Genomic DNA, 15123 nt, shown 5'->3' with positions numbered 1-15123 from the left:
CTCCACCCAAATATTCAACGGGTCATATCTTCTCGCTCGCAACGAGTTAAATTTTCCCGACACCATCGTTAAACACAATGTCACTAACTATACGCAAAACAGACGCTTTTTAAAAAACGCTAAATATTTGAGGTACTTTTCATACACGTTGATTTTGCGTTAAATTTTTAAAAGTCGACAACTCCATAGCGAAACGCGGAGATGCACATATATTGTTAATTTAAAATAACATTTAAATTTTTAACGGATTATACCTTTTAGTTCGACTCGAGTTGCGCTTCAACGACATTATCGTTAGCCACGAAATAATTTTACAAACTAAACGCAATAAAATACATTGAAAACCGAACACCCGGCGCAAAGCGAGGGTTCGTAAACTAGTTATAGACTAAATTTTTAAAAACCTAATAATGCACTGACCCATAAACACCCTTCCTCCACTGGAACACCCGTCCTTTCTACGGTCTCCGTAAAACATCTGAGTAAAAACATCAAAACTCACAGTCATCAAGGTAACTCTTTGTTTGCTTAGGTTGAGCTTCATTTTCATTAAGTTTGGGGTTTTCGTTAGATAATTTTTAATACTATTTGTTTTCGCTCGCTTTCTGTTAACTCTGCAGATTTTGTTAATTAAGCTTTTGAATGTCTACAGAATTTTTTCTGATGATAAAGACACAATCTGTTTGATAAAATGCCAAAGAGAAAGAACTAATAAATAAAATATAATTGATTTGTGTCTCTGGATTTATATTTGCAGTTGGTAGGTATTTTGCTTCAACTATCATTAGTATCTTGGATTCATGGTGTTTGCTTCACTTGATCTATATTATAATATGCTGTTTTTGTATGAAAATATATAAGTGTCTTCATTTGCGGGCGAATTATCCTCTTTAGCTACATTAAACTTTGTGTCTCATATGTGTATACTAAAAGAGAGTAAAGCTTTTGTTAGTAATAGTAGATAATGGACGATTAATTGTTTATCAGCTTAAAAATATATTGCTTACTTTTCCTCAAATTGTATAGCATTGTTATAGCCTTTTCTTATGTTCACAGATATGAACCTTGCAATTGAGAGAAGTTGAATTTGTGTTTAAAGCATTCTATGTGGCTATGATTGTCTGATACATAATTTAATTTTTATGCTCAATATAATAGGGTTATTGAAGTAAAAATTATGCTATATTTCGCCTGAATTACCAATACATATGAAGCAATGTCTGTTAGGTTTAACTGGGTGGGCGAATGACCCAAAGTCAATGGGGGTGGTCTAATTAGGTCGGGTTTAAACGGGTAATATAGTGGTTGAGGTTTTCAGCAGTAGGGTTGTCTGAAGGTGCTTTGGTCAATTGGTCTGATCCTTGAAAAGAAAATTTTTAGTAGTCTACAGTTAGTGGAAGTTAAGATGAAATGGTGGTTGTAGCATGTTGATATTGATTGTAGTTTGTGATTTTATTGAGTGCTAATTAGTCTAGAACTGTATACAAAGTGTTTGTGTGCACGATCATGTAAATAATAGATTATAAAGTAAATGTTGACAAAAGTATCAAGACAACGATTGTTATTTTTTTGGTTGCTGAAATTGGCACTAACCAATGCTTTCAAGTCTCAACAGTCAGATTTACGAATTTCAGACCCGAAGTCAGGTCCTCACAGTGTCGAACATACGGAACTAATGTACTAATATCAATCGAGGTTCTCTTTTGGCAATCAAAATAAGGAGGAAAATGGAAACACGGCTCAATCGACATAGCGCGTGTACAAGCTGGATTTGGGGTTGTTCCGTTTTCAGGTCTGTACAAGATCCATGGGTATAACCCACCAAGACTTTGAGCCACGTACCCGAAAGTTGATCATGAGCTTGTGACTAACTTATCACTCAAACTCAACAAGTATATTTCTGACCATGCTTTCCTGTCATGTATCTTGTTTTCAAATTGTTGGTTTTCTTCATGGCTAGGTTGAAAAACCTGAATAACTTCACCTGTTAATGTTCCATGCTCTGAATACATTTCTCGTAATTTGTCGAAGTAACCTGAGCTTAACGAAGTTACAAGAACAGCTTTATAAATTTGAGTATTATTCACCTTGATAAAGGATTCATTCACATTGATTTGTGGTAGCAAGCCATTGTTTAAAGAGCAATTATCATTTCTAAAGTTTGCTGAAAGGGATCCGTTACCTTGATGTGATCGAAAACTCTGACTTGGATCCCGATTCTTTCATCGGCTCGTGCTAAATAAGAATTATAATACCTTGTTATAAGTCCCCAAACATGGGTTGTGGGTGAATAGAGATACTTGCCTAAAAAGTGAAAAACTGTTTCTTTTTCGGGGAAGAGCGAATGTAGTTCTTGTTCGAAAGATGGCATGAAGAAAAGTGACGGGACGAAGTAAAGATTAGATCTAATAATTACCCACGAAACGTTTTGAAGAAAGTTTTGATCTTGATCACAAAAGAAGAGCTTATCATCATAACTGTAATCATGTCTCAGATGAACATAAACATACATTGATGATGATTTCGCTGATGAGTTATTATTTGATGACTTTAAAATATTACCAAACATTCCAGGGGATCGCCAATCAACGCTATAGAATTGCTTAATCATTGGGAACTCAAGAGGAAGTAACCAGGAAGATTCTGGAAACGGTTCTGTTAAAATACAATGCAAATTTGGTATTATAAAATAATACGGAATTAGTAGATGTATATATGTAAAATATGTAGATATTAATATGTATAAGAAAATATCGAGATATTAGAATATAAAAGAAAAATCTAGAAGATAAAATGTAAAAGAAAAATCTAGATATTTTTATGTGGTAAAAATATCTAGATATTTATCCATGGAAATATCTAGTGTGTAGAACTTTCCATGGAGTAGTATAAATATGAGTAGTGATTTCATTTGTGTGAAAGGTGTGAGAGTTGTGAGGAAGTAAGAAGAGTGTGAGAGAAGAGAAAACTTATAAGTAATATTGTAATTGTATTTTGTATTAATAAAAGTGTTCTTTGTTAAGTTTCCCGGTTAAGCCTTAGTTCGTGTTTAAGTTCTTAGTGCACTTGTGTTATTTTTATTATATGGTCGGCTCTGCCGCCTAAGTGATATATGGTCGGTTATACCGCCTGAATGATATATGGTCGACACTGTCTCCTAAGTATTATTGTGCACTAATGATTTATAAAATTAAAGGCTAACCAATGTCAAAGTGTTGGTGTAGTGAGTGAATATAACATAGGTCCTCTATAGTGGGTGTGTTGGGCTCGTCGAAGCTTCCAACAATTGGTATCAGAGCGGGTCGTTCGGGACCATTTATAGTGGAGGAAATCGGTAAACGTTGGACGTTTACATCGACTTGTTTTCACCAAGGCTCTAAGGGAGATTCTGTCGGAGCACAGTTAGGAACTGTGAAAGCTCATCGGTCAGGGACCAAGCTTAATGGCAGATCTTGCAAGTACGAGCAGTGGTATCAAGAGTCTCAATAACCACAACTATGGTTATTGGCGGACTTGTATAGAATCCTACCTACAAGGACAGGATTTATGGGAAATAGTTGCTGGCAGTGACACAACGCCTCCACCAAAAGAAAATGCCGAAGCCTTGAGAAAATGGAACATCAAGGCTGGGAAAGCTTTATTTATACTGAAGACTACAATCGAGGAGGATCTATTGGAGCACATCCGTGACGAGAAAACACCAAAGGAAGCTTGGGAAACTTTTGAAAAATTATTTTCAAAGAAGAATGAAGCACGCCTCCAGCTCTTGGAAAATGAGCTTGAGGGTATCACACAAGGAAGTCTATCTATTTCTCAATATTTCACCAAGGTGAAATCTATTTGTCGTGAGATATCTCAACTTGCTCCTGAAGAGAAAGTGAGTGATGCAAGGATGAAGAGAATTTTCATCCACGGCTTAAGATCCGAGTATAATGGATTTATAGCCGCTGTGAGAGGATGGTCTACTCAACCATCAATAATAGAGCTGGAGAATTTATTGGCTAATCAAGAGGCATTAGTCAAGAAGGTGAATGAAGTAATCATAAAAGATGGAGAAGATGCACTCTTCACCAATAAGAAGAAAGCAACATCTCGAAGACAAGAGGCGATGAAAGAAAGTAAGACATATGGGTGGAAGGGTCACCCAAAATCAAAAGGCAACGCTTCAGGGGGAGCTCAACAAGGAAGAAGCGATCATCGCCAACAATACGGGGAAAATGATAAGAGAAAGAATGGTGAATGCTTCAATTGTGGCAAGAAGGGTCATTTTGCTCGAGATTGTAGATTCCCCAGAAGGCGAACTTTCGAAGGAAATGTGGCCGCCGCAAGAGATGAGAAGAAAGAGGTCACATTCGAAGCAACCATTAATGAGGAAACTTGGGATGCAGAAGCAGGACTCTCCGTTGAAGCTGACATGGATGATCAAGCTCTTGCAGCAACCTTAAAGTAAAAAATAAACTACAAAGATGATTGGACCATTGATTCTGGGTGCTCAAATCAGATGACCAATGATGAGACGAAGCTGCAAGAAATGGATGATTACAAAGGAAAGAGAGTCGTGTTGACAGCTGATGTTATGCGGGGTGTATATAAAATAGCTTTTAAATTTTACAAGGAAATACTATTAAATACGATACAATTTTACACAAGATATTTATTTATTTATAGAATGGATATACTTAAACCTTGCTACAACACTTATAGGCAGTGTACCTAATCGTACAGTAGTGTAGTTTTTAGTATGTCCGGTTCGTTCCACAGGGAAAATCTTTAAACAAAGCTTAACGCTATATTAGTTTACTTTTATAAAAATACAAATATATATATATAAGTAATATTATTATTATAAAGGGGGGTTTTTACCGTTTAATGACCGGTTTGTCGATTTTAATTCTTCAATCGCAGTTAAAACCAAACGTAAAATATTAAATAAAAGACTTAATTTAAAGCGTAAAGTAAATAACGATAATGAAATTACGAATAATAAAAGTGCGATAAAATAAACTTGCGATAATTAAAAAGTACGATAATTAAAAGTGCAATTAAATACAATAACAATAAATAAAAGTGCTATAATTAGAAGTGCAATTAAATATGAAATAAAGGAAATTAAATATGAAATAAAAGAATTATGCTTATTTAAACTTCCGTAATCATGATGTTTGACGTGTTGATTTTAGTTTTATGCCCATGGGTTAATTGTCCTTTGTCCTGGATTATTTAATATGTCCGTCTGGTTTTTGTCCATAACAGTCCATCAGTCATAAATATAAAGTGCGAGTGTCCTCGTCAAATTATCCTTATACCCGAAGTTAAATATTTCAACTAATTGGGGACTTAAACTGTAACAAGGTTTTATTACTTTGTTTAATAATTACACCAGGATGTCGACTGAGTGTAACCCAAGGTTTTAATACTTTGTTAACAATTATGCCAAGTGTCCTTGTACATAATTTCACCCCTGTTTTAATAATTCTAGTGGCTATTAATCCATTCCCGTGTCCGGTTAAATGAACGATTATTCGTACATATAAATATCCCGCCCATCGTGTCCGATTGAGTGTATATGGTTATTTATAGGGACGTCTAATTGTAAATCTTTATATTAACATTAACAAACTATCATTTAGTTAAACAAATATAAAGCCCATTAATAGCCCATAGTCTAATTTCCACAAGTATCGTTCTTTTGTCCAAACCCCAATTATGGTCCAAAGCCCAATTACCCAATTTTAGTAATTAGCCCAACATCATGATTACTTCGGATTAAATAAGCATAATAATAACTTAGCTACGAGACATTAAATTAAAAAGGTTGAACATAACTTACAATGATTAAAAATAGCGTAGCGTTACACGGACAGAATTTCGACTTACACCCTTACAACATTTGCTAACATACCCTTATTATTAGGATTTAAAATTAAAATTAAAATTAAAATATAAATTATATATATATATATATATATATATATATATATATATATATATTTACGTATATATTGAGAGAGAGATAGATATGTTTTTGTGGTGCACCAAACTGCGAATTTATAGGAGATGTGGCCTGACTTTTCATGCCATGCGATCGCATGGACTTTCTTCTTCCTGGCCATGCGATCGCATGGCCAGCTGGGAGAGATCACATGTTGCTTGTTTCCTTGTGCCGACGTTTTATAAATATAATATAATATATATATTAATTTTAAGAATTAATTATATATTATATTATATTTGTAGTGACCCGAACTTTTCCATGTTTATATATATTAATTGAGATTGATATTTACATGATTAAATGTTTCCAACATGTTAAGCAATCAAACTTGTTAAGACTTGATTAATTGAAATATGTTTCATATAGACAATTGACCACCCAAGTTGACCGGTGATTCACGAACGTTAAAACTTGTAAAAACTATATGATGACATATATATGGATATATATATAGTTAACATGATACTATGATAAGTAAACATATCATTAAGTATATTAACAATGAACTACATATGTAAAAACAAGACTACTAATTTAATGATTTTTAAACGAGACATATATGTAACGATTATCGTTGTAAAGACATTTAATGTATATATATCATATTAAGAGATATTCATACATGATAATATCATGATAATATAATAATTTAAAATCTCATTTGATATTATAAACATTGGGTTAACAACATTTAACAAGATCGTTAACCTAAAGGTTTCAAAACAACACTTACATGTAACGACTAACGATGACTTAACGACTCAGTTAAAATGTATATACATGTAGTGTTTTAATATGTATTTATACACTTTTGAAAGACTTCAATACACTTATCAAAATACTTCTACTTAACAAAAATGCTTACAATTACATCCTCGTTCAGTTTCATCAACAATTCTACTCGTATGCACCCGTATTCGTACTCGTACAATACACAGCTTTTAGATGTATGTACTATTGGTATATACACTCCAATGATCAGCTCTTAGCAGCCCATGTGAGTCACCTAACACATGTGGGAACCATCATTTGACAACTAGCATGAAATATCTCATAAAATTACAAAAATATGAGTAATCATTCATGACTTATTTACATGAAAACAAAATTACATATCCTTTATATCTAATCCATACACCAACGACCAAAAACACCTACAAACACTTTCATTCTTCAATTTTCTTCATCTAATTGATCTCTCTCAATTTCTATCTTCATGTTCTAAGTGTTCTTCATATATTCTACAAGTTCTAGTTACATAAAATCAAGAATACTTTCAAGTTTGCTAGCTCACTTCCAATCTTGTAAGGTGATCATCCAACCTCAAGAAATCTTTGTTTCTTACAGTAGGTTATCATTCTAATACAAGGTAATAATCATATTCAAACTTTGGTTCAATTTCTATAACTATAACAATCTTATTTCAAGTGATGATCTTACTTGAACTTGTTTTCGTGTCATGATTCTGCTTCAAGAACTTCGAGCCATCCAAGGATCCGTTGAAGCTAGATCCATTTTTATCTTTTCCAGTAGGTTTATCCAAGGAACTTAAGGTAGTAATGATGTTCATAACATCATTCGATTCATATATATAAAACTATCTTATTCGAAGGTTTAAACTCGTAATCACTAGAACATAGTTTAGTTAATTCTAAACTTGTTCGCAAACAAAAGTTAATCCTTCTAACTTGACTTTTAAAATTAACTAAACACATGTTCTATATCTATATGATATGCTAACTTAATGATTTAAAACCTGGAAACACGAAAAACACCGTAAAACCGGATTTACGCCGTCGTAGTAACACCGCGGGCTGTTTTGGGTTAGTTAATTAAAAACTATGATAAACTTTGATTTAAAAGTTGTAATTTTGAGAAAATGATTTTTATTATGAACATGAAACTATATCCAAAAATTATGGTTAAACTCAAAGTGGAAGTATGTTTTCTAAAATGGTCATCTAGACGTCGTTCTTTCGACTGAAATGACTACCTTTACAAAAATGACTTGTAACTTATTTTTCCGACTATAAACCTATACTTTTCTGTTTAGATTCATAAAATAGAGTTCAATATGAAACCATAGCAATTTGATTCACTCAAAACGGATTTAAAATGAAGAAGTTATGGGTAAAACAAGATTGGATAATTTTTCTCATTTTAGCTACGTGAAAATTGGTAACAAATCTATTCCAACCATAACTTAATCAACTTGTATTGTATATTATGTAATCTTGAGATACCATAGACACGTATACAATGTTTCGACCTATCATGTCGACACATCTATATATATTTCGGAACAACCATAGACACTCTATATGTGAATGTTGGAGTTAGCTATACAGGGTTGAGGTTGATTCCAAAATATATATAGTTTGAGTTGTGATCAATACTGAGATACGTATACACTGGGTCGTGGATTGATTCAAGATAATATTTATCGATTTATTTCTGTACATCTAACTGTGGACAACTAGTTATAGGTTACTAACGAGGACAGCTGACTTAATAAACTTAAAACATCAAAATATATTAAAAGTGTTGTAAATATATTTTGAACATACTTTAATATATATGTATATATTGTTATAGGTTCGTGAATCAACAGTGGCCAAGTCTTACTTCCCGACGAAGTAAAAATCCGTGAAAGTGAGTTATAGTCCCACTTTTAAAATCTAATATTTTTGGGATGAGAATACATGCAGGTTTTATAAATGATTTACAAAATAGACACAAGTACGTGAAACTACATTCTATGGTTGAATTATCAAAATCGAATATGCCCCTTTTTATTAAGTCTGGTAATCTAAGAATTAGGGAACAGACCCCCTAATTGACGCGAATCCTAAAGATAGATCTATCAGGCCCAACAAGCCCCATCCAAAGTACTGGATGCTTTAGTACTTCGAAATTTATATCATATCCGAAGGGTGACCCGGAATGATGGGGATATTCTTATATATGCATCTTGTTAATGTCGGTTACCAGGTGTTCACCATATGAATGATTTTTATCTCTATGTATGGGATGTGTATTGAAATATGAAATCTTGTGGTCTATTATTATGATTTGATATATATATAGGTTAAACCTATAACTCACCAACATTTTTGTTGACGTTTTAAGCATGTTTATTCTCAGGTGATTATTAAGAGCTTTCGCTGTCGCATACTTAAATAAGGACGAGATTTGGAGTCCATGCTTGTATGATATTGTGTAAAAACTGCATTCAAGAAACTTATTTTGTTGTAACATATTTGTATTGTAAACCATTATGTAATGGTCGTGTGTAAACAGGATATTTTAGATTATCATTATTTGATAATCTACGTAAAGCTTTTTAAACCTTTATTGATGAAATAAAGGTTATGGTTTGTTTTAAAATGAATGCAGTCTTTGAAAAACGTCTCATATAGAGGTCAAAACCTCGCAACGAAATCAATTAATATGGAACGTTTTTAATCAATAAGAACGGGACATTTCAATATTCATATGCATAGTTGACTTGTAATTTTTAGTCCGTTGCGTCGAGCGTTGAGAGTTGACTCTGGTCCCGGTTCCGGATTTTCGAACGTCCTTGCATACAATTTAATATCTTGTACTTTGTGTTTTGAATCTTGTACTCTTGTAATTTTGAGACGTTTCTTATCAATAATTGGAACCTCATTGATTGTATTTTGTACTTTTGAGCTTTTTGGTCATTTGCGTCTTCAATTCGTCGAATCTGTCTTTTGTCTTCACCTTTTATTATTTAAACGAATATCACTTGTAAATAGAACAGTTGCAACTAAAAGCTTGTCTTTCTTGAGGAATAATGCTATGAAATATATGTTCGTTTTTAGCATTATCAAATATTCCCACACTTGAGCGTTGCTTGTCCTCAAGCAATATAGTCTTGAAATACAAGAATCACTTCTTTATTCTTCACATTTTGTACATCAGTGATTTCAATACGGCGGTATAAACAATGGTAGTAACGATGTGGTTTACAGTCCCACATGACTATAAAATTTAGATCCATTAAGGAAATTGGATCTTTATGAAAATATTTGATCTTTTGAAAATTAAATCTAGTTTTTACCCTAGATAAGTTTTCCGGAATAACCCTTCACTGGTGTTTGCAAAATATTTTTGTGGGCTTGGTGGGTTTCAGATTTGAAAATTTTAGCTCAAAACTTGCGGTTTTGTGTCACCCACTTGCTAACCTTGTATTAGGAAAGCAACACGTCCAGTTTACTTGTCCCGTATATTACCTTTCAGTAAACTACCGTCCGGTTGTAAAGGAAAGCGTTGAACAAGCAACTGTTAAGGCAATGTCCCCTGACATGCTTTTAATTATGGTCTATAACGTGTCGGACGCAATTACTATCCTTTGTAGGAGCAATAGTAAAGCTCACCCTTATAATTTGTCGGTCTGGCACAAGGTCTTGTCTTTAACCATGATATGCAACCACCGTTCTTACGGTTGACACCCGATTTGGTTCAGATGACCTAATGAATTCCAGGTGAATTCCTAGGATTTTACGTTCAATGGGAATGAACGCATTGAAAATGGGTTTTCAGAAAACAAATCGGTTTATAATTTGATCAAAATATTTTCTCGTTCAAGCTCGAGTTTAGATATCATTGAATTCCATGAGTTTGAATTCTCAATCTTTAAGGTCAATCTCTAGGATTGAGTAATATCAGGCTTAAAAGCTGATTTTTAATCTTTAAGGAGATTATCCTTTCTGGGGATCTGATTCATTAGTCTTATCCAGCTAATTTGCACGGCACCCTCCCCATTTTACGAGACAGATCCTCTCATGGTTAGGATAAGCCTGACCACTTGGCAACCCTGTTTAATGCTGAGGTCCGTGGATTTCCTGCTGATTTTAGTGATGACTTTTCTAGGTTTTTCGTCAACCTACAGCTGGTCTGGACGACAACTTCTTGACCTAAATCAAGAAGCGCGTTTCTTTTTCGGAAGACTTTACTTCCTTTTAATGATGGAATTGATTCATCGTGTAGATCCATCTCTTCTTTTCTTTCATCGGGTAAAATAGTTTAGTTTAGTCCAAAGCAAAAGTATTTTCAGTTATTTGTTACAGAAATATGTGACATATGTTTAAGATAACTTGGTAATTTTTCCCACACTTGGCTTTTATTTTCTTTTTTTACTGTCCTCTATTCCATTTTAAATGAATTTTAACATTTTGGTTTGTTTCTCAATTTATGTCCTTTCGGAGCTAACAATAATTTCGGTGTTAACACCTAGTTTTATCGTTCATAAATATGTATAAACATGATTTTGAGTTCATTTAATTGAAAATTTTGAAAAATTTTACTAGAATTGGGTAGTCTGTATATAAGACTAGGGTTATTCTTTATCATCAGAGAGCACTAGATTCTAATACAACTACTACGTTACTAGTATTTTTAATGGTAACCAAGTGTTTAAGATAAAAATTTTTAAAAAATCCGAAAGAATTTAACCCCTTCCCACACTTAAGATCTTGCAATACCCTCATTTGCAAGAAATCAGTAACAATTTAAATTATTGAGGGTGATTAGCGTAAAAATGATTAAATTTTACCGAAGTTTCCAAACATATTGGCGTTTGGTTGCTGAATGATAAATGGTGCATATCATTTGTTCATTTAGTCTGTTGTTACATCACATTTATTTGTCATCTTGTCGTCAAAATTAGTAGCTTTTGCTGAACTTAATGCCAGTCTTTGAAAATGCGCTGTTTTACCCTGTTTTGTACAATCGACAATATACATACATACAAATATAATCATGCATGGCAATTTGAAATGAGACTTAATATCCCACTTTCAAATTCTAAATATGAAATATTAGTACACAATAATAATAAAAATGATAAAAATTACAAATATATCCAATAACATAAGTTTAAACATGAAAAAGTCAAAAGATAAAAACATAAAAATCATAAAAATAACCAAATGGAACTAAATCAGTCTGGATATGGGTTCCAGTTCATCTCGTCAGGTGGGTTCCATTGTTGGTTATAGGTGTTTTGATAGGCTTGGTTATAGTCATACCGGTTAAAGGGTGGTCGGATATCGGGGCTATGTGGCGGAAAATGAGCAGGTCGAGTAGGTACATAGTTATTTGGTACCTGATATGATAGCTGGCTCATGATTTGGTGATGATGAACTAACCAGCTATCGTGTTGGCATCACCTATAATCCTCGTATACTCGCTCGGAGTTCCACTGCTCATACATACTATGTCTGGCCGCGTTCGTCATTGCTTCCTCATCTATACGAACGTGGACGTCAAGAATAGCATCTCGAAAGACATCCCTAATGTCTTCCGCCTACTCCATTTCCTCGTCTGAGCCTCTCTCTACCTGAGGATGAGATCCCTCATAGGGTACTGCCTGGTTACGTCTACTTTTCAATACCTTAGCACCCACATAAACTTTCAATCCTAAGGGCTCAACCTGTTCTCTACAAAGCTGTAATGGACCCCCTTGGTTCCTATCAACACCTAAATACTCTCCAATGAGAGTAACAAAAATACCTCCTCCTATTATACTCCCGTCCTGCATTCCCTCTACCATTTTAGATAAATAAAAAGCAACACAGTAAGGGATATTGACAAAGCTTCTAGGATCCCGAATACACTTTAGGTAGAATAAATCATGTAAGGTAATTTTTTCTTTATTATGACCTCTCTGCGTAATCGAGTTAGCCAAAAATCTATGAATAATACGAAGCTCGGCTCTATCAATATGTGTATAGGAGTGTCCTCCTGCTCGTGTAAAAACATCAAAATGTGACATACGCCTCCAAATGGCGTCAGCGTCAAAGTTACTATCTACCCTTTCACCATAATGAATCAAATTTGTACAATCGGGTAATAGCAACTCACCAGGAGTATATATCTGTAAGGCCCTGGCCATGTCCAACATGGACATTCTGTACATCCTACCGCCAAGGATAAACCTAAGAAATCTTCTATCATCTATTCTAACTATATTTGTATCAAGTGATACAGTACTCATCAACTCAACACACCATTCCTTATATACAGGTCTACGAATGGTGAAAAGACGTTCCCAATCTGTAAAAGAAGAACTGCCATACCTTTGAACTAAAAGCTGTCTAACACGGTCAGCTAGATGGACCGTTTCCAAAGGGGCCCAATCGATTACCCTTGGCACCTCTACATTTTTTGTTACCAATTTGAATTTGTTCCTTTGATATGTCTCGTAATCTCTCCATCTCCTATCAAATCTCAGATTAGGATGCAGAGTGTGCTCAGGAATCGTTGGGAATTCTACTGGCGGCCTCATTGGGAATACTATGAATTCATCAACAAACTGTACCGGATCATAATAAGGTATGTGCTGATCAGGCTGTTGTTGTTGTTCCTGTTGTGGTTCTTGTTCGTGTTGCATTTCTGGTTCTGGTGCTGGTGCTGGTCGTCTAGATGATGATGCTTCTGAACCTCCAGTATCAGCTTTCTGCAAACACATTAAACACAAAATTTGTGCATTCAAATATGCATTAGTGTCAGCAAAATAACAACTTAAAACAATCACTTTAACATGTTAAATCAAAATTAAACTTATACACATTTTCACAATTTTTCACAATTCTACACTTTTCAAATAAGCACATATGAAAATGTATACAAAATTCATAAGCATTTAACTCAAATAACATGTCAAAATAGTCATTACTAATAATTAAACAAGTCTCAAATGGCAATTACATCAAATTAATCAAGTTCATGAATTTTGAACTTAAAAAGTCCACTTTAATCTCCAAAAATCATGTTTAGGATCATTGTTTGGATCATTTAACTATCTAAACATGTTACACTACTCAATTTAGCAATAATTCATGACAAAAATCGGCCATAACCTGTTTATATCAAAAAGCCCCAAATTGCTCAAGAACACAAACCCTAGATTTCTAAAAATTTTGAAGTTTTTGGCTTCAAATCATGTTAAATAGCATCAATCTAGGTTATACATGCATAAAATACTAACAATTTAACACTAATTACACTAGAAATTAACAAAATTGCATTAGGTAAAAAATTGGTAATTATCACAAAAACTAGGAATTTATAGAGTTTAGGGGTGTAATTTTTACCAATTTGCTGAAGAATGAGAATCTAGGCATGATTAGAGCAAGAAAAATGACGAATTACGGTGAAAAATGGCGAATTTTAGAGAGGATTTTGGGGTTGGTTCGTGGTTGAGTGTGTGTTTTGTGGATGAAGAGCAGAACTCGCTGTCTATTTGTTTCTGGCCTGCATTTGGTCCCCATGCGATCGCATGGGTTCCAAGTGCAAACCCCATGCGATCGCATGGGGTGCCGGCTACAGTAATTTCATGTTTTTTTTTTTTTTATTTTTTTTTTTTTTTATTTTTTATAAAACCTTATACTTTATAAAACTTATAATTAATTAAATTTTAAAAATTTTGTTTTCATTTAGGAGCGAGGGCGTTTCGGATCGTTGTCCTAGTCTGTCCCTCGACAAAATTTTAAAATTAGTCAAATCAAAGCGTGGTTTTTAAAAGTAAAGATTTTTGAGTTTTTTTAATGTTTTTGGCATACTTTAATTCAATAAGATTAAAAATAATGATAATAAAAGTTCTCGTCCCTCCCTTGGGTAAAGCAATTTCGGTTCAATAACCTAGTTTTCAACTTACGACGAATTTTAAAAATCATTTTTTTTAACTTAATGAGATAAAGTAAATTTTTGTTTTTAAATTCACACCAAACTTAAAATAAAAATACATAAAATTCAAAATTAATATTAAAAATTCATATTATAAAATCACACTAAACTTATATTATATTTTTCAAATATTTACAATTTTAAATATATTGTTTTTACAAAGTTTACAATATTAATTTCAGATTTATATATTAATTTTAAAAACATGGTAAAAATAAAATTAAAAATCTTTTTGGCTTTTTATCCCACTTTAATCAATCAAATATTATCAAAAATATGCGCCCCTCTTTTCGGTAAAGTAATTTCGGTTCCAAGACCTAATTTAACTCATGGCGAATTTTTGAAATATTTTGGGTTGATTGATTAAAGATATTTATACCTTAAGAATAAACGTTAAATTTCGCAGTGATGTAATA

The 15123-nt window shown here is 33.3% G+C and overlaps 1 pseudogene; it reads right to left on the bottom strand.

The window, feature by feature from the left end:
* Positions 1-1601: 1601 nt before the first annotated feature.
* The window catches only part of LOC139889231 (galactoside 2-alpha-L-fucosyltransferase-like), a 60035-nt pseudogene continuing 46513 nt past the window's right edge, over positions 1602-15123 (bottom strand).

The sequence above is a fragment of the Rutidosis leptorrhynchoides genome, chromosome 2 (genome assembly GCF_046630445.1).
Source record: "Rutidosis leptorrhynchoides isolate AG116_Rl617_1_P2 chromosome 2, CSIRO_AGI_Rlap_v1, whole genome shotgun sequence".
Classification (NCBI taxonomy): Eukaryota; Viridiplantae; Streptophyta; class Magnoliopsida; order Asterales; family Asteraceae; genus Rutidosis; species Rutidosis leptorrhynchoides.
Note: the sequence above shows the minus strand (reverse complement) of the source record. Positions and strands in the feature narration are given on the sequence as shown.